The sequence below is a fragment of the Cimex lectularius genome, unplaced genomic scaffold (assembly GCF_000648675.2).
Source record: "Cimex lectularius strain Harlan isolate CLEC.00 unplaced genomic scaffold, Clec_2.1 scaffold87, whole genome shotgun sequence".
In the NCBI taxonomy this organism is placed as follows: domain Eukaryota; kingdom Metazoa; phylum Arthropoda; class Insecta; order Hemiptera; family Cimicidae; genus Cimex; species Cimex lectularius.
In genome coordinates this window covers 1,431,691-1,458,193 of record NW_019392768.1, presented here as the reverse complement: position 1 = coordinate 1,458,193, position 26,503 = coordinate 1,431,691, and the positions used below count along the sequence as shown (strand labels likewise).

At 34.2% G+C, this 26,503-nt stretch overlaps 1 protein-coding gene across 12 annotated transcripts in view; it reads left to right on the top strand.

The window, feature by feature from the left end:
- LOC106667815 (protein eva-1 homolog C) overlaps window positions 1-26,503 on the top strand; it is a 618,009-nt gene that overhangs the window by 194,588 nt on the left and 396,918 nt on the right. The window lies entirely within an intron of this gene.

The following is a 26,503-nucleotide window of genomic DNA, read 5'->3' as shown; positions in this document are numbered from 1 at the left end:
ATTTAAAAGTATGAATTACAGTTTTTCTAATATACACAACATTTTTATATGACAATTACAAAATTTAAAAAAAAACCTCATTGACTCAAATTTATTAACGTCTGATTAAACTTACAGAAAAGGTTTATCTTATTTAACGTGTAAATAGTCTGGTAATTACAACACAATGTCAATACTAATCAATTAGTTGTACTTTCATTGGTGTTAATTACATTTGAATAAATTAGTCCCTCTGGATTTTAACGATCGTGCGCAAATTTACTCAAAGGAACTTAAATGCTTTCCAAAGTATTTTCCTGTTGTTCGAAAGAGTAAATACCTATCGATTTCAAGAATTGGAACAGAAAACCCAAGCGTTCGAAAAAGGTAGAAAATAGAAGAATAAATAAGAATGTGATAGAGAGTAATTGAAAAAGTGTAAGAGTGAAAAAGTTAGTTTGTGTGATAGAGAAAGAAAAAAGAGAAAGAAACAGAAAGAAGGAGATAAAGAAAGAGAAAAGGGAGTGAGTGAGAAAAAGAGATATGGAAAGAAAAAAGACAAATAGAGGTTAAAAGATGAAAAAGAGAGAAAGGAAAATAAAGAGAGGAAAAAGTGTGAATTATAAAGAAAGAAAGAGAAAGTGATATGGGAGATAAAGATAAAAATAGAGCAAAAAAGGGAAAAAAGAGAAAGAAACAGAAAGAGGGAGATAAAGAAAGAGAAAAAGGAGTGAGTGAGAAAGAGAGATATGGAAATAAAAAAGACAAATAAAGGTTAAAAGATGAAAAAGAGAGAAAGAAAAATAAAGAGAGGGAAAAAGAGTGAATTATAAAGAAAGAAAGAGAAAGAGATATAGGAGATAAAGATAAAAATAGGGCAAAAGGGGGAAAAAAGAGAAAGAAAATTAAGAGGGGGAGAGTGAGTGAGAGAGAAGAGAATGAAAAGAGAAAGATAAGAGAGAATGCAGAGAGAGGCGAGAGAGAGAAAGAGAAGAAAGATATTTAGATAGAGAAAAAATGGATTGATTGATAGATTAACGGTTTATTTATTAAAATTCACCCATAAGTTAGGTCTGTAGGACCTTTCTTACACTTAACGTGTAATTACCATTACAATATTTATTATAATAATTATAATAGTATAAAATCGGAAGGGAATTTAAATTTGTATTATTTTGTATAAGAAGGTTGGTATGGAATAGATTTCTCGTAGTCTTTAATTTTTTACATTGTTAATATCAAAAAACAGACAAAATAGAAATAACAAATTATTATAAAATCGACAATGAACTAAATGAATAAATCGAGAGTAAGTTGAACTTTTAATTAAAATGAATTTTTATACAAAGCATAATATTGTTGAGTAACATCATTAGAGATAAATTCTTCGTAAGATTCTTAAAAACTAGAGTAGAGCCTTGTATAATTGTAAAAATAATTTTACGAATTAAAAATTAAATAAAAAATTAATAAAATGATTATTAGCGTTTTACAAGTTAATGTAAAAGTGTATAGTAAAAAAGAGTATAATAAAATTAATCATTAATGGAATATAAGAATAAGAATGTAAGGTTAACTACGTAAATATTAAATAAGGTAAATCCTCATTTGTAGTATTATATTCAACATATTTACTCAATAAATATTTTTGAAGTTTTACTTTGAATGATTTTATGCTTTTTACAATATTTGAACTTTAAGTTTCGGTATTGAGTTAAAGATTTTTGAAGCTTTTATTTTAAATGAATTGCTAAGTGTATTTGTTCTGTGTTTTCGTAGATGGATAAAGAAATTAGCTGTTCTTGTATTAATGTTATGGATATTGCATTGAAATTTAAAATTATGAAACATTTAGGAAGGGTTTTTAAATCTGTAATATTTTGTATAAAAAGGTTTGTCTGGAATAAATTTGTAGGTCTTTAATTTTTTTATATTGTTATTATCAAAAATTTATCATTTATTCTAGAATCATATTTTAGGTTAAGGATGCACGTATTTTGTGCTTTTTGAAGTTTATATTGTGAAAAACTGTTGAGATAACTCATGATAACTAAGTTACAATACAATGCAATATATGTCATTACTAATGAATTAATTAGTGTTAAGGTGATATCAGGTTTTGTTTTATTCGAATCAAGAATATAAGAGAGAGAGTNAAGTAACAATACAATGCAATATATGTCATTACTAATGAATTAATTAGTGTTAAGGTGATATCAGGTTTTGTTTTATTCGAATCAAGAATGAAAGAGAGAGAGTGAGAGAGAGAGAGAGAGAGAGAGAGAGAGCGAGAGAGAGAGAGAGAGAGAGAGAGAGAGAGAGAGAGAATGTGTGAATGTTAGAGGAAGATTAGCAGAGATATACAAGAAGAGTGAAAGGAAGAAGGAGAGAGAGAGAGAGAGAGAGAGAGAGAGAGAGAGAGAGAGAGAGAGTAATAATAAAGGCAAAATAAATTAAGGATCAAAAAGATAGAAGAAGATGAAAGAAGAACCGGAGAAGAAGGGAATTAACGAGAAAGGAATGAATGGAACGAGGCTAAAAAGAAAGAAAGAAAGTGTAACAGTAAGGAGAGATACATAGAGAAAGGGAGATAGCATGAAATGTTACTGAAGATAACGATATAGCAGGGTTTTGTGACATGATGGCATTATCAAGATATAATGAAAAACCTATAATGCCCGTACATATATCAGCTCCAACATGGTTACATATATTTTTAAGCATACCGATTTAGAATTAGGCTTACTTTGTTTTTAGAAAGAAACAATTGAGTTTGATTGTTTCATTAGGACCATAGCTTGATTGAACCATGCCTTGAAAATTGAAATAGAAAACCTATAATAACGAGAAAAACCATAGGTGCTTCGATAAAAATAAAGAAATACTTGAATATGCCCTTTTTTTATTTTCAGCGTACTTTTTGTTTGCGTATTGGCTATAAAATTGTTCGATTTGAGTTGTTAAAGATGTTCTTGAGACTCGAAGGTTATTAGAGTGAAAATATGCAGAAAATGCCCTACGTAAGATGGCGATTCCGGTCGAACGATTCTTGTGTAAAGAAAGTATATTTTACACTCAAGAGGACACTGTCAATGAGGTCATAAGCGTAAAATTCCATCATCTGGGAAGCTCGGTTCAACCGGGTTGTCCAACTTGCCCACGTCCTAGAAACGTCAGGTTCATAATTTACCAACCGAGCAATCGACCACGCCGGCAACTGATTCCACCCACAGTAATTTTTACAAAGAGAGCTTCAACGAAAGGCCGGTCTCTTTTGATCTCGAGTTTATTTCGTTCCGTTTTACGTTATTTGACAACTGTGACGACCTTTGAGATTACAGGGCCTTAAAATTGGCAGACTATGGAAGTCGTTGCCACACGGAAATTGCTCCATAGTTTTCCTTTTTTTTCAGCAGTTCGGACACAGAAAATTCTAAAATTAACTAAAGAACGAAATAACCGTTTATTGGTTGTTTTCATTAAAAATTAATCATCTCTGGTAAAACTATAACTAATATTAAACAGGCAGATTTACGTTCAACACAAATTTGACTATATAACTGATTATTTGGAGGTCGTGAGATGCGGTCTGGTGTGACGTAGGTTTTAGAAAAACATTTTCTTTATCGTACCAACGTTTCGATCTTTATTGAGATCATCTTCAGGGCCTGGGATTTAAAAAACATTGTTTAAATTTTACAAATACAAGTAGGATGTGAAAAAATGAATTTATAGAATGCTAGAAAATTTTGGATTCAATTTTTTCTAGCATTGTATGAATTCATTTTTTAGAGACGCTCAACACGACACACAAGAATGCCACATCTACACGGAAAACAAACACTTTGAGCCCTGAAGATGATCTCAATAAAGATCGAAACGTTGGCACGAAAAAGAAAATGTTTTTCTAAAACCTACATTACATCAGACCGCATCTCACGACCTCCAAATAATCATCAAGTAACAGTCACTAAACACCAAACTATAAAAAGTAGAAAGTTTTGTAAGCTTGATATAAAACCGAGGAAGAAAAAAATCCTTTCGGGTGGAAACGTGTATTTCTTAGTGATCTGTTTCTGGTACAACAGCTAAGTCTTATAGTCAAAAACGCACTGGTAGAGCAAGACAAGTAAGCTTGCGTTCTCCTCAGTTTAGGGGTGGTGGAGTTATTTTTGGTCCTGTTGTTAGGAGTTCCTGTTGTTTCATACTTTGTTTAAGTCGTGAGGAGCGGTCAAGAATGAGGTAGTAACCTTTTTCATTTTTTTGCCGACGTTTCGTCCTTTATTCGAGTCATCTTCAGGGCGTAAAATGTGGTGATGTTGTTGTAGAGTTATATTGGTTTTGCGTGAAAGTGTTGTCCAAAAATGATTTTATGCCCTGAAGATGACCCGAATAAAGGTCGAAACGCCAGCAAAAAATGAAAAAAGTCTTTTTCTATACTAACTCATGTCCGCTCTTCACGACTTCAACCAACTATAAGTCCTTTTATTCATTTTTCCAATTTGTATATCATTTTTATTCAACCGTAGTCAATATGTACTCTAATACATTTTTCTCATTCCTACTTCTTAAACGGTGATCTGTATTTATTACTTTTTGTGATGGTGTTCGGACATAGATGTTCCTTTTTTTTTCGTAACCTCTAATCGGAAATAGAATCCGTGTTTACGGTCCAAGGGCTCAGTGGGCGGACAGCAACACGTCTCTCCGTTGTATTAATTTGTAACATGACGCAGCAGCTGATTCGTTCGGTTTCTACGGGTTTAACTTCCGTCGTAGATCTAATCTCACTTTGCTGGAAGGGCAAAGCAAAGCAGCAGTTAATCAACAGTAAGGTGATAGAACGGTTTTAAATTGTTTCTGCTATACCGATCGATTGAGAAACAACGATGGACCTTTCAGTAAGACAATTACATATTAATCTTTAAAACTTGGGCATATGAAAAAAAGCTTACTATAATAAATAAACCATCGAGTTATAAAGAATACAAATCATTGAAGCCAGAATAGTCACAGGTACGGAGGTTATAACGAGATTCACTACAAAAATATCGAATTTTTTCACTATATTTGAATTGAATAATTAGATTTATAAATTCTATTATTACAGTTTAATTTATAATAATAATAGTTCTCCATGATAATTCAAAAGTCTATGGCCCTCTTCAGGGCCATGAATAAAAGGTTTTAAAGGATTCCCTCGCAAAGTTCCCCGTTGCGTTCTGTACAGTACCGTTGGGAATTGTTACCCCGTTTATTGCCGAATCCCTTGTTTTCAATTCCCACACCACCCACTGTATATTGCGTGCGGTTTCAGAAGTTTTTTTTTTTCAATCTTCTCACTTTGATATATTTCTTATTTATTAATTGGCATTCTGGCAAAAACCACCGGTGCGACAAGGGGTCAGAAATCGGCCGACGTTGTTATGATGAAGCCCGAAATTGCTTTAATATTGTTTTCCATTAGACGCTGCTCGGAATATCGCCGAGGAGGAAAGTTTCTACTTAACTTGTTGTCAAGTTATCAGCCTAGCCTTGTGCCTGACCTTAATGTTAACACAGTCTAGAAACTTTGCTAGTTTTTTCACGGTTGGTGCAGGTTGATTAGTTGAACGCCCAAGAAGATGCCCTTGATTTTTTAAAGAAAAAACTCTTAAAAAAAAAACTTTTAAACAAAATTTAAAAAGTGTTAAAGGGCAGTTGATCACAATAGACATAAAAATGTCTTTCGGTGCAAATTGTGATTATTCTACAATTTTACACGTTTTCTATTATTCAACTTATAATATCAAAATAATATACACAATATTTTGAATTTTTATCTAATTTGTTAATTATGAACCAATCCAACATCGCTTTTTCACCTGCGTCAATGATCAGTGGCTGCTAGGTGGACATTTACTATTTAAAAAATTTCCTGCAGGAGGATGCTTATTTATATTTTAGTTGCATATTTTTATGTTGGTTTGTATTAGCTCTGCAGGTTATATGAACCCTTGGGGTGGCGTTGTTTAAAATAAAGCTCATTTTTAAGTATGTGAGGTCGAATGCAGGGCCATTGGATTCGAACCCGGGACGTTTACCTTACAAGTGATGAACGCCGTATCAACGCGCAAACCGTTGCCGCCACCGATGCCCCTAAAAGAGAGAGAGAGAGAGAGAGAGAGAGAGAGAGAGAGAGAGAGAGAGAGAGAATTGTGAATCAGAGAAAATTAGTATAGGAAGAGAAAATGAAAGGAAAACAAATGTTAGAAAAGAGAAGAGAATTAATGAGAAAGAAAAGAAAGTAGAATAGGAATAGAGAGAGAAGAGAGAAAGAGGAAGTAAGACAAGAGAGAAGTGAAGAGAGACAAAGAGACAGAGAGAGAATGAGTAAGAGAGAAAATAATAGTGATAGATTGTAGGGATAGAGGAGAAGATAAAGAAAAAGAGAAACCAGCAGTCTGACGGGCGAACACACAAAATGTTAAAGAGAGTGAGTGAATGAAAGAAAGAGAGAGAGTGAGAGAGAGAGAGAAACAGAAAGATAAATAGATAGAGAGAGGGGGAAGAGATAAAGATAGGAGATGAGAGGGGTGAGAGAGAGAGAGAGAAACAGAAAGATAAATACATAGAGAGAGGGGGAAGAGATAAAGAGAGGAGAGGGCAGGAGAGAGAGAGGGAGAGAGAGAGAGAAGTCTGAAGCAGAGAAAGTTAGTATAGGAAGAGAAATTGAAAGGAAAACAGGATGTTAGAAAAGAGAAGAGAATTAATGAAAAAAAAAAAGAAAATAGAATAGGGATAGAAAATGAAGAGTGATAAAGAAAGTAAGACAAAACAGAAAGAGAGACAGAGAGGGTATGAGTAAGAGAGAAAATAAAAGTGATAGATTGTAGAGACAGTGGAGAAGATAAAGAAAAAGAGAAACCAGCAGTCAGGCAGGCGTTCACACAAAATGTCAAAGAGAGTGAGTGAATGAAAGAAAGAAAGAGAGAGAGAGAGAGTGAGAGAGAGAGAGAGAAAGAGAAGTGTGAATCAGAGAAAATTAGTATAGGAAGAGAAAATGAAAGGAAAACAGGATGTTAGAAAAAAGAAGAGAATTAATGAAAAAGAAAAGAAAATTAAATAGGGATAGAAAGTGAAGAGAGATAAAGAAAGTAAGACAAAAGGAAGTTTAAGAGAGACAGAGATGGTATGAGTAAGAGAGAAAATAAAAGTGACAGACTGTAGAGACAGAGGAGAAGATAAAGAAAAAGAGAAACCAGCAGTCTGACGGCCGTACACACAAAATGTTGAAGAGAGTGAGTAAATGAAAGAAAGAGTAATAAACAAAAAAATAAACGAAAATATTACAGAAAATTTGTTAGTCGAGATCGGACACGATATACAGTATAGTTGCAGTTCTAAAGTGTCTAAAAATTGAAAGTGGAAGAAAAAATACAAAATAAATGTTATCAAATTCTGAAATAATTCAGTAACCCTGGCGAAATAATCATGCGAGAATAGGCTGAGCAGACGGTTAAATTCACAAATCTATTGTTTTTTCTTTTTGTTCCACTTTCGCTTTATCTAAACGAATAAAACCTCGGCCAGAGTTTGCCGTGGAGGGGAAGGGACGGAGGTCTCTTATCAAAACTGTGAGCAAATAAAATTTTCCACTTCGTTCACAAGCCGGAACCGGAGGACTTTCCATTGTAAAAGTCGTAAACTAGGCGGTGGCCGAAACCCCACGAGATACCGTCACCTCCAAGCCCCTGGCAGCCGGAACCTACCGTAATAAAACGGTTTTCAGTCTGCATAATGTTCGACCGACGTCCACCCCGGGTCCAATAAATGAAAGTGAAACTGATTTTTTTATAAAGCCGATTCCCAACCCTTTAACCAATTCCCATCCACAAAAAAAAGTAATTGTGGGGCTGCGTGTTTAATTCAGGTTTACAATTATTGGCCTATAGGGTACTTATTTTAAAGTACATCCTATAACACAGATATAAAAAATATCAAGAAATTTAAATAGCCGGGGAAGCAGAAACATAAGCGAATTCACGAATAATGTAGCTAACTTTAAGATGTGTTTCTATACTCAAAATGCACTAAAAAAAAATTTGACCCTTATATGATTTTCAACAATAAGAGAGATATTTTTGGCTTCCTAATTATTTTTTTCGGGAAAAACTCGAGTTTCTCCATAAAAACTGGATACCTTCTGAACCCTTCGTGCTACAATACGACTACACTGCGAAAATGTTTGGATTACATTTCCATTAAAATATATGACAGGAAAAAAATTTCGCCCACTAGTAATATAACTTGATTTATATATATTTTTATAAATTAATCAACGTTTCACGTTTTTAACGTTTAATAATGGGGTCTTTGTTTAAAAAAGTACAAAAAATGTAAATTGCCAAAAAGACCGGAAGTTAAAATTTGTTTTAAAATATTTTAAATATTTTAAAATTTATACATTTTTAGCTAACATTTCAGTATCGCGTATTTCCTCCTCGTGTTAATTACAACTGGAAGACGCCTCGGCATCCTTTGTACCACTCTGGAAAAGTCTGTTTGCTGGAGGTTGGCACATTCTTCAGGAAGAGTTCTTTCTTTCTCCATAAACAGGCAATTAAAGGAGATACTATCATATCGTAGGCCAATAAAGTAAAGTACCTTGGTGTTCTGCTAGATAGCAAACTTGATATTAAAGCGCACGTTAACAAACTGATAAGTAAAGGTAAACTAGCAATCAAAACTCACTTTCGCCTTTTCACTAGGGAATCAAATTTAACCAATGCTCCCCTACGCATACCCATCGTGGAATCAACTTGCACAACAAACTTTAAAAAGCTACAGGGTATTCAAAATAAATCTGTAAGGCTTGCTACCTCGTGCTACACAAAACTTTCTGACCTCCATGTACTGGAATTCCATGGCTCAAAGAAGTAATCCGGCGAGGGACTCTTAAATTCTTTGCCAAAGTTTCAATAAACCCTGAAACCATACGTACAGCAGTACAGAAGTAAACTAAAAGCATAGAAAGGTCAAACAAAAACATAAACTTTTTCACAACCCCTCCTTATTCATAAACAATCAATTGAGCATAAATCCTACCATAAATTGATGTATATATTTATTTTGTTCCATAAATAAATACACTGTCAGGCAAAAAATTCCACCCACTTGTAAATAACTTGATTTGTATTTATTTTTATATATTAATCAAATTTTCACGGTTTTGAACGTTTAATAATTGAGTCTTTTTTCTAAAAAAAAACAAAATAAAACTGTTAAGGAAAATGAAAAATACAAATAAATGTAAAAAAAAGATGTACAGATAAAATTTGTTTTAATTTTGTTTTAGATTTTTAATTAACACTTCAATATCGCGTATTTTCTCCTCTTGTCTTAATTACATCTTCAAGACGCCTCGGCATACTTTCTACCAGTCTGGAAATGTTTCTTTGCTGGAGGTTAGCCTATTTTGCGCAGAGTCCTTTCGTAGAATGTATCAGGAAGTGATGGGCGTGCTCTTATTCGTCTTTTGAATTTATCCCATAAATGTGCGATGGGGTTCAAGTCTGGAAACGGGATGGCCATGCTAAGGCCCTGATGCTGTTGAAGGTACGTTTATACTAGTACTATGCGAGCGACATGTGGACGGGCATTAGACTAGGATTGGCGCTGATTTCATCGAGGCAAGGCAACGCATTCTGTTCCAAAATTTTATCAACATAGGAGTGGCCGTCCTGTCAAAACCCTCCACGAACAACAACCAACTCTGTGCGACAAATCTACACTCATCTGTAAAAACTACAGCAGACCAATTGTCCAAAGACCAATGGCCGCCGTCTCGACTAACCTAGAGCCGTGCAACTCTGTTTTCTTGTTAATTCTGATCTTCTTACGTGACGTAAAACCATCAGTCCATACTGATTTAATCCTCTTCAGGCAGTGCATTCAGAAATTTGGACAACACGAACTTCCTGGAGCTGATGACTTGCTTGAACACGTCAAAAGTCAAAAAACGGTCATTCTGTGGTTCTGTCACCCTAGGGTGTCCAAACCCGCTTTCTATGGTAGGACCCAGTTTCGTGAAAAGCTCTAACGGCGTCTTGCAGTGTTTCCTAGGTAAATCCGATGGGAGTAGCCGCATACCTGATGGAACGTCCATCATCAATAAGTGCCACAAGACTCTCAACATCCTCAGCATTAAATGGCAATTTTAAGTTAAAAAAGCAAAACATGAAAACTGAACAGTTCATTACTTCAGACTTCGAATGTGATTGAATAAACATTTTAAATTCCGTAAAAAGTAAACATTGAAAAATCCTTTATTCTTGTTTTGGATTAAGGATTAAAGCTGTTCACTTCTTATTGATATTCCCAGTTTAAAGCATAGCTTAATTGATAAAAAATGAGACAAATTAAGGGCAGAATTTTCTTTTATCGAGAAAATGAAAAAAAAAAATCAATTGGGTGGAATTGTTGCCTGTCGGTGTATAAAAACTCTCATCTCGACGAATGCCCCCAACGGTTCGACGGAAATAAAGTTCTTCGTTTCTTTAGTGAAACCAACCTTAAATAAGCAGAGAACACCTATGACCTAAATGACTACCGATGTGTTCTCTATTATTGTTTATTACATTTTTTAAATCTTTACTATCTACAGTTACTTGTTACCCAATTGAACGTAGTTGTAATTTACGAAAAACAATCTTAAACTTAGATTTTTAACGTCGTTTATATTTGCTGGTGTTTTTATAAAAACATTCTCAACATTGCTTTTTTCTTGTTCTTCTCCGAAAAAATAGTACGTTATCAAGGAAGAGTTATCATTGTTGATAGACACTCCTTTATTTTGATTGAACGATTGATTGCCCTTCAGGGCTCTTGCTTAGGGATCCCCGGGGAGGCTTTTCCGCCCAGTTCTCTCTCGCCCCCGCCAACGTTTCGATACAATGCGAACCCATCGGAAAAACTTTCCCCTCTACGAACACGACTTCCGAAACCAATTTACAGTTTTTCCAAAAAGATTCCATGCATTTCCATTCAACAGGAACAAATTTCGGATTTTTAAGAGCCCAGGGTTTGGAATAATGTGTGGTGATTAGTGACCGTTAATCGATATTTATTTAGAAATCGTGAGATGCGGTCTGGTGTGATGTAGGTTTCAGAAAAACATTTTCACAAACGTGCCAACGTTTCGATGTTTATTGAGATCATCTTCAGGGCCTGGGATTTACAAACATTGTTTGAATTTAACAAATACATGTAGGATGTGGAAAAGTGAATTTATACAATGCAAAATATATTTTATATATTCAATCAAAGTATTTCTACTCACTCAAAGTGTTTGTCTTCTGTGTAATTGTGTCATTCTTGCGTGTCGTGTCGAGAGTGCCAGTGAGATTTTGCTATTTTGTGTTTATATACGTTGGATTTTGAAGGGGTGGGGAAGGAAGTCGGTATAGAAAAGACATTTTTGTATAAGGCGTCGGCTTCTTTGAGGTGAAAGGAGCCGACGAAGGGAAAAAATGTGTTGGTAATGGTTAGGCCAGATTATCCTTTCGGGATTATATAGAAAGGGATAAATAGGAAAAGGAAAGCTGAATTGTTGGGAAATTAGACTATGTGAAAAATATTTGATGTATGGAATGTAATGTGATGATATATGTATGTTATCTGTATTGAATTTGATTAATGATATTGGCGTAGCTGCGACTGAGTTTACATGTATCTGTTCTGTAATTGATGCTGTGTTTATCTCTGTTGATATAAACCATTTCTAAGAAATTACGTTTATATTTGTTTTGTTCTGTATGTAATATTTTTGGATTTTTGAAGTCGAAATTGTGTTGGTATTCAAAATGGTGGGTAGCGAGTGCTGTAGGATTTTGCTTAGGTTTTTTACAATCATAGATATGTTGCTTTACTCTCTTGTCCAGATATTGGGATGTAAGACCGATGTAAGTTACCGGACAGTTTAAACAGTTGATCTTGTAGATTACGTCAGATTTATTTGTTATTGGTGTGGGATCTTTAATTTTGGAAAAAGTGTTTGAATTGTTTTATAATTTTTGAACGCTATTTTGAAGTTATCGGACGAGAGAAATGTGGTTAATTTATGTGATAGGCCTTGAATAAATGGCATGGAAATGCAAGCTGGTTTTTTTTGTATTTGATTGACTTAATGTAGTATTATTAGTAATAGTGGATGATGTTAGTGTTGAGTTGTAGTTGTTGATTATTCTGTTAATTATGTGTTTAGGGTAGAGATTGTTATGGAGGTGGTGAAATGATTCATGCCTTAGGGTAATCATTCTGTGAAGTAACCTTTTGGACGTGTTTATTGTTGTATGAAGAGGACGTGAGATGTAAAGTTGAGGTAGCGATCTGTGTTTCTTGGTTTTTGATACCAATCTGTCATTAATGTGCCATTTGGTAGTTTTATTACGAGTGTATCTAAAAATGGTATTTTTTTGTTGTTTTCGATTTCATGTGTAAATTGTAGGCGTGGGTGAAAGCTATTAAATGTATCTAATGTAGTTTTAATTTGATCTGTGGGAGAAGCTGCCAATATATCTTGTACGTATTTAGTGATGAAGGGTAATGTGAAAGGAAGTTGTGGTATGACTGAATTTAATAGATGTGTCATGATTATGTCTGCCAGTATCGGGCCTAGGTTGCTACCCATGGCTATACCAAATAGTTGTTTGTAAAATTAATTGCTATATGTAAAATATCCGTTAACACAGCAGTGTCGGACCATTGTTATGAACGTGTTCTTTGATAGAGTTGTGTGTGGTGTTATGTTGGGCCATTTATCTTTAATAATGTTCAGTGTTGTGTCTATTGGGATGTTAGTAAACAGTGATGAAACATCTAGGGATATGAGAGAGTAGTGTGAGGAAATATGAATATTATTAATTTTGTTAATGAAATGAAATGACTCATTTAAATTATATGTGTTATCTGTGATGTTGTTGAGTATGTTGTTTAGCTATTTTGTCATATTATATGTGGGTGAGTTTACAAATGAAATTATCGGTCTTAGAGGGTGTTCGGGTTTATGTGTTTTTACAGGAAAAAAAAAATAAAGTTTGGAGTAATGCGGGATATCTTGGACGTCACGCTCCACACCAAAATCAACTCCTTTTGTACTTTGTTATGATTTCATTTAATGTAAAAACGTGTAAAAGAAACATGGAAATTTACATTCTAATAAACCCATTGGTACAATAAGATTTAAACTTCACATTTCATATTCAGAAAATTTTTAACTACATTAGTTCTTCTGGCTTTGCTCTTTTCAACCCTATTATGCTGTTTCTTTAGAATGAAGTAGTGTGGTCGCTTCCGCGCTATCGTGTGACTGAGGGGTGTCTGGTGTTTGGCGGCAAATATTAGTATTTCCGCCGTGACCTCAGGGTTCTTATGATCCTGTAAATCTTTATTACTGACGTACCAAGGTGTATTTACCATGTTACGTAAGATTTTATTTTGGAGTTTTTGTATAATTTTGGTATTGCTGTGTATGGTACAACCCCATTATAGTTGAATACCATATATCGATATAGGTTTTAGGACTAACTTAGTCAGGTTGGAGTTGTGACCTGTCAACCAGTATAAGTAAACCTATTTCTCCTTTCTTCTCCTGCTCTGTCCTAAGGGTCTAAGGTTATTCCCAGACATTCAGCTGTGCCGCTGTATTGTATAATAGTTCCACCAATTGTGAGAGATGGAACATGATCCACTTTTCTTCTTGTAAAATTTATACGTATAGATTTATGCTAATTGGGCTGATTTTCCATTTTTTCCATTGGTTTAGCTTTTACAAGTGTTTTTTCTCATCTGCAAACGGTTGCACTTTTTACACCGACTATTTTGGGAAAATCACTGGTGTATAAGAAGTAAAATAGTGGACCTTGTGGCACTCCATCCTTTAATATTTTTAATTCTGAATATCTTCGTGTTTGACATTAAAATGTCTGTCAGTTAGAAAGTAACTGATGCTATCTACATACTGCTTTGGTAGCAACCCTTTTAGTTTACTGAGCTGAGTCAGGCCTTGTCAAAAGCTTGTAAGACATCAACAAAGATAGCAAAACAAATTTTTCTTTCTTGGGTTTTTTTTATTAAGTCCGTTACTCGGTGAATTTGGTCTATTGTTACATATCTTGTTCGGAATCCAACTTGGTGTTTTAGGATCATTTTCTTTTTATCTTCAATGGGTTTTCTTCGTTTTATTAATAACTTTTCGAAAATCTCTGTCGGTGTAGCAATATTGTTATATATGATTTGACCTCGTTAACTGGTTTCTCCGTTTTTTTATCGTAACTACTTCTGCGAAGTTACATATGATGGGATATTTCAGTCCGTGCAGAATTAAATAGGTATTAATCTTTTTATGTAAGGTTTTTGGTTGAAATGAAAGAGTTAGTGCCACGATCGGGATTTGAACCCACGACCTTCGGCTGAATACGCCGCTGCTCTACCATTTGAGGTATCGTGACTTAATTAATTGAAAGAAATAATTTGGTCAATAGACCACTAAATATAATGGATTAGAATTAATTAAGGTTTTTAGTTGAAATAAAAAAGTCAATGGCACGAGCGGGATTCAAACCCACGATCTTTGGCTTGATACGCCTACATGAGCTATCGTGACCTCAAGTGGTAGAGCAGCGGCGTATCAAGCCGAAGATCGTGGGTTCAAATCCCGCTCGTGCCATTGACTTTTTTATTTCAACTAAAAACCTTAATTAATTATAATATATTAATTGGTCAAGCGGACCACGAAATTAGTGAATATTATGGATTAGGTATGTTAGATTACTAACCACTTTTTCGGATTTTTTAAAATATTTCTCCAGTAACAAGGTGCAGCTTCTTTATGTATAACTAGGTTTATATTTTATTCTTGTGGAGTGGTTGTTATTTCAATTAATCTGCTTTTGATGTTCATTTGGTTTGAAAATTTCAACAAGGTGAATGGCAAAACATGTGGTTTTTCGTTGCTGTTTCTCGCAAAGTTTATATATATACAGGCTGTTATTAATCTTAATAATTAAGATGCCACGATTTTCTTTTCAAGATAAAGTTTATGCTATGGGGGTTTGCGAGAAAAGTGTATAACATGGAAATGGACAACTTCTGTCCTCCATTACAAAAATAAAACTATTCGTTTTGAGGGTGTGTGCAACAGTTATAAGATCGTAAAACTTTTTTATGTTTGAATATTCATTTTTTGTATTACTATGTACACAGTTTAATTTTCTTAATTTAATACAAAATAATCACTCCAAAAGTTAAATTTGTTCTCTTAATATTTTAAAAATCAAAAAACGTATGAATGATAGAAAACAAAAGTCACTAAAAACGTTTAGCGTGATCGCACTGCCACCCGAATTTTCTTCTTCTTGTAATGTGTGCTCTTAACAGCTGTTTACATGAGTTTAGGCGTTGACACGGCGCTCATCATTGTAAGGAAAAGGTCCCGGGTTCGAATCTATGACCTCTGCTGTTGCGAACCTTCGTTTAAAAAAAATCATTACATCCGCTTTGTTTTAAATAAATCAATCATTACAAGAAGTGACATCTAAAAACAGCAGCAGATAACGAAACTGAAAAGTTTATTATTTTGTAAAATTCATTAAAAATGTCACATACTGTCTTTTCGAGTCATTTGGGTTCTTCAGAAGATTTTAGAAAGATTCATTTTTCCAACTGGGAGTGAAAAGTATATCACATAAAATGTATTTTATTGAAAGTAGTTACTTTTTATAGACTTTTTAGAACTAATTAACTTTTCATAAAAGTTTTTTATGCTTTGACCTCCTTCATCCCTTTTCTCATTAGAATTAAGTTTCAATAGTTTAGCACAACTAACCCTGCGCAGTAGCAATATCATAATCAATGAAGTTCTAGTGAGAAGCGATAATTGTTAGTTGAAAACTACAATATTGTACATAGACATACAGACATACATAGACAGTACAGACCCATAGAATTGATTATGTTAATAAAAAACTGTTTTAAATATGTAAGGTTAATAGGTTGTCTTACAGGGAGACAAAAAGACGGAAATTAGATGTAGATGTACAAAGAGTTGAAATTCTAGATTCTAGGTAGATTAAACTAGTTTATGTTGAAATGTAGACTTGAATGAACGAATGAATGTTTTATTTAATCGAGAAGATGTGCATTAATTTTACAGTTCATGAAAACTATTATATAGCACTAAGTGCAAATGATGACGCGGTCCGGTTTCCAAGGTTGGCAGTGTAGGCCGAGTAGGTGTACTCCGTGTGGAAGTGTGGGAACCTACCACGCCCTTAAAACCAAATACACTTCATAGATTTTCAGATTAGAGAAAATCATTTAGCTTTGACCTTTCCCTAAATCCAGTTTTGCGTATAAGTTGTGATGCTATTTCTACGAATTACCTGATCGTTCTGTTTGTTCCCACTATATTAACCGGGTCACTACTAGAGGAGCTTATCCCTATTGGCCCATACTCCGTACAGTCTAACTCCGATAGCTCCTTATACCATAATTTGCCTTTGCTCATTTGAACGTCGGCCAGTAATTGCGTTCACCTACTTGCCAGGTGATGGTTCAGTATTTTTCTGATATATTTCTATATTTGCAAAGCGGGGTGACCGACCTCTCAATGTCTAAATTGTAGTCTGGGGTGTTAATTGGCAGGTAGAAAAGTTTGTGAAAGAAGTATTTCTGAACTTTTTTTATTTGCTCAATTTTTAAAAAACTGCGCACCGCTACGCATTTTGGATACCATCGTCTTTTTCTGTAGGTCTTCTTGATAGCCATTAATTTGCGCCACAAATAGCAGCATACGTAGCGCTGCGGTCACATCTCTGCAGTAATACTTCTTCTTCAACAACTTGATATTTGTAACAGTTCACGCAGTCCATTCACTTTTGAAGAATTATATTTCAATTTTGTTAAATCTCCTCCTCGCCGACGGACCACAATTTGGTATTTTTTTAGTATAAAATTAAGGTTTTTTTCCTCTCTGTTTTTCCGACAGCCTGACAAAAAGCCCTTGTCCACCCTGTCAATAATACCCCTAACCCATCATCCCCTACAGACTACCGTCCCATTTCCATCCTCTCAAACCTGTCCAAGCCACTAGAAAGATTATTCCAAGCACAAGTCTCCAGGCACCTTGAACAGTCCCTTCTTCTCAACCCCCTCCAATCTGGCTTCCGCCAAAGTTATTCCACCCAATCCGCAGTAATAAAAATTACCAGTGACCTCCACTTAGCTATAGACCAACGGAAACTTACTATACTTGTCCTTCTTGATTTTTCTAAAGCCTTCGATTCTGTCTCTCACTCTTCTCTCCTCTGTAAACTCGAATCTTTTTCCTTCTCCGCCAGCACTATCCGTTGGTTCCACTCCTACCTTACCAATCGCCACCAAGCTGTCTCCCTTCCCAATGGGCTAACCTCCTCCTTCCTCCCTCTAAAATCTGGGGTGCCGCAAGGCTCTAGCATCTCTCCTATCCTTTTTTCCATTTATATCAATGATCTGCTCGACTCCATCCAGTGCTGTAATTATCACCTATATGCCGATGACTCCCAAATATACATATCCTTCCACCCTTCCGATGTTCACTCGGCCATTCTCAAGATCCAAAAAGACCTAAACTCAATCAACGAATGGGCCCATAAAAATTCCCTAGTCCTCAATCCGTCCAAATCCACCGCCATAATTATCGGATCCAGGCAACTCCTCAATTCCCTCCCCAGCATTCCACCTCTCATGCTAAATAACCATCCCATCCCCTTCTGCTCTTCGGTTAAAAACCTAGCAGTAGTCTTGACCAAAACCTTTCCTGGCATTCTCACATTTCCCGCCATTCCAACGCCTCCCTCAGCTTGTTTCGTCGGTCCTGGCTTCCCTTACCTTTCTTCACCCGCAAACTCCTTGTATCTTCCCTTATACTTCCCTTCTTATTATAGCTGTTTGGCATACGGTGGTCTCTCGGAGGGGGAGAACGCGCGATTGAAGCGTATTATGAATTGTTGCGTAAAGATCCCGGGAGTCGGAGTTGTATTCCCAACTTTCCTGGCTATTCCTCTCCTTCCGTGCACAGTATTTCCTAGATTGCTTTCTTTTCCAGTCCATCCACACTCCTTACATCATTCAATCCCTCCAATTCAACTCCTCACATCTCACACGTAAGACCCGCTCAATCGACCTTATCCTTCCGCAACATACAACCCATACCTTCGAAAGATCCTTTCTGATCCGAGCCCCTAAACTCTGGAACTCCCTTCCCCTTTCTATTCGTCACGCTGCCTCCTTTTCCTCCTTTAAATCCCACCTGTATAATCACCTCCTCTCCCTCCAAGCAGAGACCTCACGTTAACACTTGTTATTTTTGTTTAATATTCTCATAATTTTCTCTTCTGGCCTGCCTTTCTGGTATACAATGTTCCAAGATTTCCATCTTTTTTACTTTTAACTTCATAGAAGGAACTTCCTTTATTTATTTCATGTAAATTATTCTTAGGGGATACCAGTCCCAGAATAAAGTTATTTTTCTTCTTCTTCTTTTTCTATAAAATTAAGGTTCCATTTATCGCAATATTCTTCTAAATCCTTAACATTAGCGTCTTTAAAGATGAGATTATGTATCGACCTGCTTGTTGAACAACTTGAACAGAAGGATCTTCAGTGAGTTCACAACAGAAACGACAATTCTTTAAGTTTTTGCCGAGCTTTCGACGATTATATCGTCATCATAGGGCTTTAATTCGAAGAATGTTGAAATATATCTGGAGAGCAAGAAACTGCATTTGTAATAAGATTAAATAAAATTAGGTGAAGCTCAGAATCTCGGTTACACATAACTATAAGTACACGTCCCTTTTTATTAAAATAAATAAGGAAATTACATTTTTTCCTCAGGTACATTAGAATATAAAGGTAAAATTAGTTAAGCTTTGTTAAATTGTATATATATAGATAACTCAAAATAAAAGTGCTAACTTTTACCACAAGGGAGAGACATTAGGCTCAGGTGGCTTTTCCTTTACAAGCTATATGTAACCTAAATACTGAGCTTCACCTAATTTTAATTAATCTTATTATAAATGCAGTTTCTTGCTCTCCAGATATATTTCAACATTCTTCGAATTAAAGCCCTATGATGACGATATAATCTACGATATAACGAAAAAATTGTCGTTTCTGTTGTGAACTCACTGAAGATCCTTTTGTTCAAATTAGCGTCTTTATTTTACTTCCGTTAATGATTACTCCTTCGCAGAGTTTGTCCTCCAGGAATTTTAGATATATAAATTGATAAAAGTATTAAAAATACTGTAAAAAGTATTGAATGATAAACAAGAATATAGTTACATAAATTTGAGGGTGTTACATTAATTTATATTTGTTTAGGGGCCATAATTGACCATATTAATTAGTCCAAATAATTATTCTTTTCATCTGTGGTTTTTGGTTGAGGTGAAAAATCAGTGTCACTAGCGGGATTCGAACCCATTTAGGGGACGGTCGTGGGTTCGAATCCCGCTCCTGACACTAATTTTTCATCTCAACCAAAAACCACAGATGAAAAGAATAATTAATTGGAGTTGTTACATTAATTGTTCAAATGTCTACATATATTTCTAACCACTTACATTTTTCCGGGAAATGATACTTTTTTTTACCGAATTTAGGAAAATAGTTTTCTCTATGGTTTACAAACCGTACTATCAATTCAGAATTAGCAGTTTCGGCCTATAAGATGTCGGTATTTTTAGTTTGCTAGTTAAAATCGTATAAACTATGATCGTTCGGATTTGATTTGATTTTTTGATGACAAACTCATACAACTAGCATATCGAAGATTACTGCATTATCGCTGTTACATCATGATATTCATGTTGTAAATGACCGGTAGCTCATGTTGTTAAACAGAGAGTTAATTACTGATTTATTTTTGTCTAAGATGGTTGTCATCAAAAATAAATCCTATCAGAGATTAGATGCAATAGGAGCCGTAACTGTAAATTAAAAATTAAACTCACACTACCTACCTCTTCCTCATATAATTGTACTATAAACCCAGCCTGTTATTATTTTTATAATTTTTTAAATAAAAAAGCATGAATGATTAATATGATGATCAGAAGGATATTGAAACCCTCACCGTGAAACTGAGTTCACCGTGTGCCCGGATTTGATTAAATTTATTAATATTAAATAGAATAATAAGTAAATTCATTAAAATTTATTGTACAACGTTATAAATCACGGACCTGTAGATAAAAATAATTGGAATTGAATGAAATTATTGTTCTACGTTCATTTAAATCTTATATTCCACATTACATGTAATTTATTGTTTTTTCCATCTACCTACACCCGTTTAGGTTAATCCGTAATGAATAGATCGGATTTTAACTCGGCCGTTCATCAGTCATTCTTACTAGATCAATTTTACCTTTTAATAGTTTAGTACAAATAAGTGGGTCAACGTGAATAAATAATGGTTGTAATGAATTGTTTTTAAAAATTCTTCGATATTGGGGACCATATTCTCGTTGAAAGGCCTTCTCGTGGAAAAATACCGAGTTGTAGATTTGAGTTTTGAAAGATACAGGCAGACCGCAATGGCAGAAGATAGTGAATGAATGGTAATTGTATAGAAAAAAAAGAAGGAAGTAGTATTGAAATCAAGAGTGAAAGAACGAAAAAGATAAGGAAAAAATTTAAGAAAGAGAAAGAAAGGTTAGCAGCAAGAAATAGATATTCAATACTACAAAGAAGCCAAAGAAAAGGAAAGCAGAGAAATAAAGAAAAGGGTATGAAAGAGAAGTAAATGATAATGTACAGAAAGAGTAAAATAATGAGGGATAGATTTGGTAATAGAAAGAAAGCAGGAGAGAGAGAAACTTAATGAAAGTATGTTAGTGATAGATACAGAAAAGACGAGGAAGTCTTAAAGAGATCGACAGTGGGAATGAGAAAGAGAGGAAAAAAGAAAATTTAAGAAAGGGGGGGGGATGAAAGAATAATAACGTAATATAAATAATAAGAAAAGTAAAAGGGAGAGAGAGAGAGTGAGAGACAGAGAAAGAGAGAGAGAGAGGAGAAATACACTGGTACAGAAAGTGGAAATAGTGAGGGAGTTGGACAGGGATATTATTGTATATTGTCTATATTATCAAAAACAGGAAAAATGATTCTTTTATTGTTATTGAACATATTGCATAGAAATAACACAATAATTGTGTGTGTGTGTGTGAGAGAGAGAGAGAGAGAGAGAGAGAGAGAGAGAGAGAGAGAGAGAGAGAGANGGGAGAGAGAGAGAGAGAAAGAGAGAGGGAGAGAGGGAGAGGGAGAGGGAGAGGGAGAGAGAGAGAGAGAGAGAGAGAGAGAGAGAAAGAAAAGAGAGAGTAAGAGAGACAAAGACAGAGAGAAACAGAGACAGAGGAAAAAGACTCTGATACAGAAAGAGGAAAGTAATGAGGAAGCTGGTGGGTGTTAAAAAAACTAAAAGAGATCAAGTAAAGAGAGAGAGAGAGAGAGAGAGAGAGAGAGAGAGAGAGAGAGCAAGAGAGAGAGAGCAAGAGAGAGCAAGAGAGAGAAAGAGAGAGAGAGAGAGATAGAGAGAAAGAGAGAGAGAGAGAGAGAAAGAGAGAGTGAGATAGACAAAGACAGAGAGAAACAGAGACAGAGGAAAAAGACTCTGGTACAGAAAGATGAAATTAATGAGGAAGATGGAGCGTGATAGAAAAACTAATAGACATCAAATAAGACTGAGAAAGGGAGAAATAGAAAAACCAGAGATTCTGTATTAAAACGAAATAACTTAAAATAAGGCAAATAAACAAAATAGATATAAAATATGACGAAATAGTCAGAAAAGTAGCCTAGAATGAAACATTTACTACCGCTGTTTTAATTTCGAGTTGTTTGTTTTCTTTTGTGTTAAATTTATTTTGAATTAATTGGTTTATAGTAGTAACGGTAGTTGAATAAAACTATGTTAAAGAACACAAACATTTTTTTTTAAGCAATAGTCATTTCACACATTTCCTACTAGACCAACTAAAAATATCAATGTAAACACAATTTATTTATTTTTTAATGTTGTAATAAGTGTTTGGCTAACACGATTTTGGAGGTAAAATTGGTATTGAGGTGAATATTTTCGGGTTTAGGCGAGTAACCTCTGCCATTTGGCAGAACACGACGGTTGATCCTTGTTAACACGTATTGCCATTCCCTTGGGGCATCACGCTCCGCTTCCTGCCAAAGGATTAAAATATATTTGTTAACAGCAGATACCTCTTGAAACTTGTTTAGGCTTTAAAGTAAACTAGATTTTTTTTATCTTTTTTTATGAATAGCCAAGTAGATGCTCCGGATGAATAAAACGAGATGATTACTGCGTGGGAATATTTTTTTTTCTTTGGTCGTGTTTGTTCATCCACCAGAACGGGGGAACGGATGATAATAAAGTGGTGCCGTGAGGACTTCATTCCCTCGGGATTTGAATTTTCAAAACGGCCCTACCGGGACGGCAAGCGGAGCAAGAACCAAGTCTTATCTCTTGTGGATAAATCAGGATGTATGGATTCGAACCGGTCTCCAGGAGATTTGTGCTACCTGATAGAACGCGTGGGCGGACCGCTCCTCCCCGGGATTACCCATTCAGATATGATTATGACATGTCAGTTTACGATCCAGAACAATTTCGGCCGGATATCATCTGAAAAACGCCGATTTGACAAATCCTAGCTATCTCAAGTTTACCCATACTAAATAAAACCTTTATGTAGAAACAAGTAAATTACAAAAAAATAGCTCCCCTTTAATCCAATATACGATACATATATACTTTAAATTGCAAACATTTATTCAAAGAAATTGCTTTTCTCATCAAAAAATATATTAAAACAACGAAATATATGCAAATTACCTAAATTACCAGAACGTCAAAAAAACTACAATTAAATGTTTCCTTACTTAATATAATTGTTATACTAATAATTTCTGTATGTTCGTGTATGAAAACAAGAAAAGATAGAGGTAGTACGAAAAAAAGAAAAATTTTATTATATCATGGAAACAAGTTTCCTTAAGGACAACAACAACAACAACAACAAACAATACAAATATATAAAAAATCGCTGAGCAATAGAACAATTAGTCATAATTTAATTGTAGAACAATGGCATATTAACAATGTAATAATATAATAATAATTATATATAACATATACACAATATATACACATACACACATACATACATACATAAATACATACAATACACTCTTACAATATACAACATAAAACATACATTATTTAGAAATCGTGAGATGCGGTCTGGTGTGACATAGGTTTTAGGTTAGAAAAACATTTTCTTTGTCGTGCTACGTTTCGATCTTTATTGAGATCATCTTCAGGGCCTTGTATTGCCTGTATTTCAACTAAGAATATCCTTGAGTGCCATCTCAACACGACACCCAATAATGAAACATCTACACAGAAAACAAACACTTTGAGCACTGAAGATGATCTCAATAAAGATCGAAACGTTGGCACGATAAAGAAAATGTTTGTCTAAAACCTACATCACACCAGACCGCATCTCACCATCTCTGAATAACGGTGACTAAACACCACACAAGAAAACATACATCGTACACATAATAATAAAATTATATAATATAACGGAATAATATAATGAAAGGAATGTAATACCAAACAAAATTACAATAAGAACAAATTAATAAAAACAAAACAGATTTATTTATTTATTTATTTATTTTTTATTTTTTTTAAGAGAGAGAGAGAGAGAGAGAGAGAGAGAGAGAGAGAGAGAGAGAGANGAGAGTGAGAGAGAGAGAAAGAACCATAAAAGGAGACTGAAGGGTAATAGAGAAAGAAAGAGAAAATTAAAATAACGGAAAAGAAATAGAAAGAAACAGATATGAGTTTGGATAAATATGAAGAAAGATGAAAGCCAAAGAATGTAAAAAGACGTCGAGGCAGTGTGAGAAGGGTGCAGTGTGAAATTGAAATTGAAAAAACGAAAGATAAGAAAGAGCAGGTTAACAAGAAAGAAACATAAAACGAAAAATTAAAAACAGGAAATATGTTTAAAACGAAACAAACACAGTGAGAAGGCAAAGAAAGCTAGAAAATCCCTAGAAAGATAGAGCGTTAGAATCTTAGATGTTAGACGATAGATAGAGTGTTCGTAAATAGATTGATAGAGAGAGAAAAAGAAGGAGTGAGAGAGTGAGTGAGAGTGACAGAGAGTAGAAGAAAGAAAAAAGCGAGAGAACAATAAATTGAGAGTAAAAACTACTGCTATTCCATTTGACTTTGATTTTGCATACTTCTCTTTCATTTGTCATATATTCATTGTAATATAATAATGACTAAATTGTATTTCTGACTTGTATTGATAACAATAACTCTTTTGTAGTTTATCCTGCAGGATAGAAATAGGAAAACATGATGGTCTCGATGAAAAAAAAAACGGGTTTGGACAGTTTTATACTTGCTCGGGCACCAGATAAACTAATTAAAACCCTCTGTAAAACAAAAGAGTCTTCTTTAGTCGGCTATGAAGTTAGTCAAATTTATTCATGTAAATAAATCTCACTGTAAAAATGATTAGAAAAAATGTCATAATATTTATTTTTAATTAAAAGTTCTTTGGCAATTTCTGAGATTAGATATTTTTTAAAGGTATATTTATTCTGTATGTTTTTACCCTTTAATTAAATTAATATCATTTAATCGATTAATATATGGATTTATTCCCATAGAAAATGACGAATATATCATGATGAGTTTCTTCGTTAATTTAAAAAAAATCATAAAGTCACTTGTCCATTTTTTCCTATTGCTTGGCCCAAATTAATAAATAATATAATTAAATCGTAAAACAACTCTAACTTAAAAAAAACACCACTTCTGTGCTCAGTTTTTTATACCTATTATCGTCATATTACCAAATAGCATGTTTTTACTGTTCAGTTCGTAAAGAATCATTAGTTATGACATTTATTAACATTGTATTTATTTTATAACCGACATCATTGAGATGTGCGCCTCAGCTTAGCTTGGAATGTTCGTACTGATCATATCTGGTCCGCTTGCTATCGCATTATCTACATCTGTATGAACTATTCATCACTACTATCATACCTGCCACATCTTTCTCTATATATATTACATTAGGAATATTTATTTGACAGGATTTATGGATGAAAAAACACCAACTTTTCCCAAATCCTGAAGAAGAACGTACATAAAGAAGAAGAAAGAAAAAAAAGGATCCAACTGTTTATCCGCTGACATGAATGTTATTACTTAAAACTTTTCTAAATTATACATGATCCCTTCTTCTTTATGCTTAGTGCAAATTAGGATTTGTTTTAGTAAAATTTGTCAAAGTTTGTTCAAAAATTGCAGTCTAAAAATTCGAAAGTAAAAAGTCGCCCTAAATGTAGGCGCTTTATTTTATTATTGATGACTAATTTGTTTCGTTTTTTATATTTCTGTATGTCAATATACGCAAGTTAACGAAGTAATTATAAATATAAAAATTATTTGTGTACGTGGTTAAATTTTTCATTTTGTTAAACTTGGTCAGGCGATCTCTGCCTCACTCTCTCTTTTTACTTATCTATTTCTGTTCTGTAATATTCTTTTCATCTTTACCTATTTATTTTCCGTCCTGATTTACTCACCAACATTTCTTCTTGATATTTCGTACTTTGTGGGTGGCTCCGTCTGTGGGTCTCGCTCCTTTCTCTCCCCGATCTTTCTCTTTCTGTACCTCATTAACTGTCTCACTCTCCGTTTCTTTCTCCTGTCTCTCTCTCTCTCTCTCTCTCTCTCTCTCTCTATATATATATATATATATATATATATATATATATATATATACTTCCGTTTGTACTATGTTTTTATTTCTATCTTTCATGCGCCCACTTTCTTCAATTTTGTTTTTTCACCTCTTTATCACTGTCACTTTTGATCTGCATAATACTTCCTCTTCTTTCTGTATCTACCATTAACTTACTTTCACTATCTTCCTCTGTTTCTTTCTATATGTTTTCTGCTTCCTGTTTAATATCAAATCTATCTCTTAGTATGTACCTCTTTCACTTCTGTTTCTATCCTTTCCTTTTCTTTCGGATAATAAGTAACTATTTCGAGCTATCATCCTTTCTCTCTTTCTTAAGTTCTCTTAATTTATCTTTTTCACGCTCTCACTCCCGATTTCAAAGTAAGACCTCTTCATTCCTGTATCAATCATTAACTTCTCTATTTTCCACTGTCTCTGTGTCTGTTTTCTGTATCTAATATCAAATTTATATCTAGCTATTTGTCTATTTGAGGGTTTATTGTCTTTTATGATAATCTGTTATCGTTTGAGTTGGAAAATCGTGATTGGCTTTATTATTATTAATTAAGGTTTTCAGTTGAGATGAAAAAAAAGTTATTGGCACGAGAGGGATTCGAACCCACGACCTTCGGCTA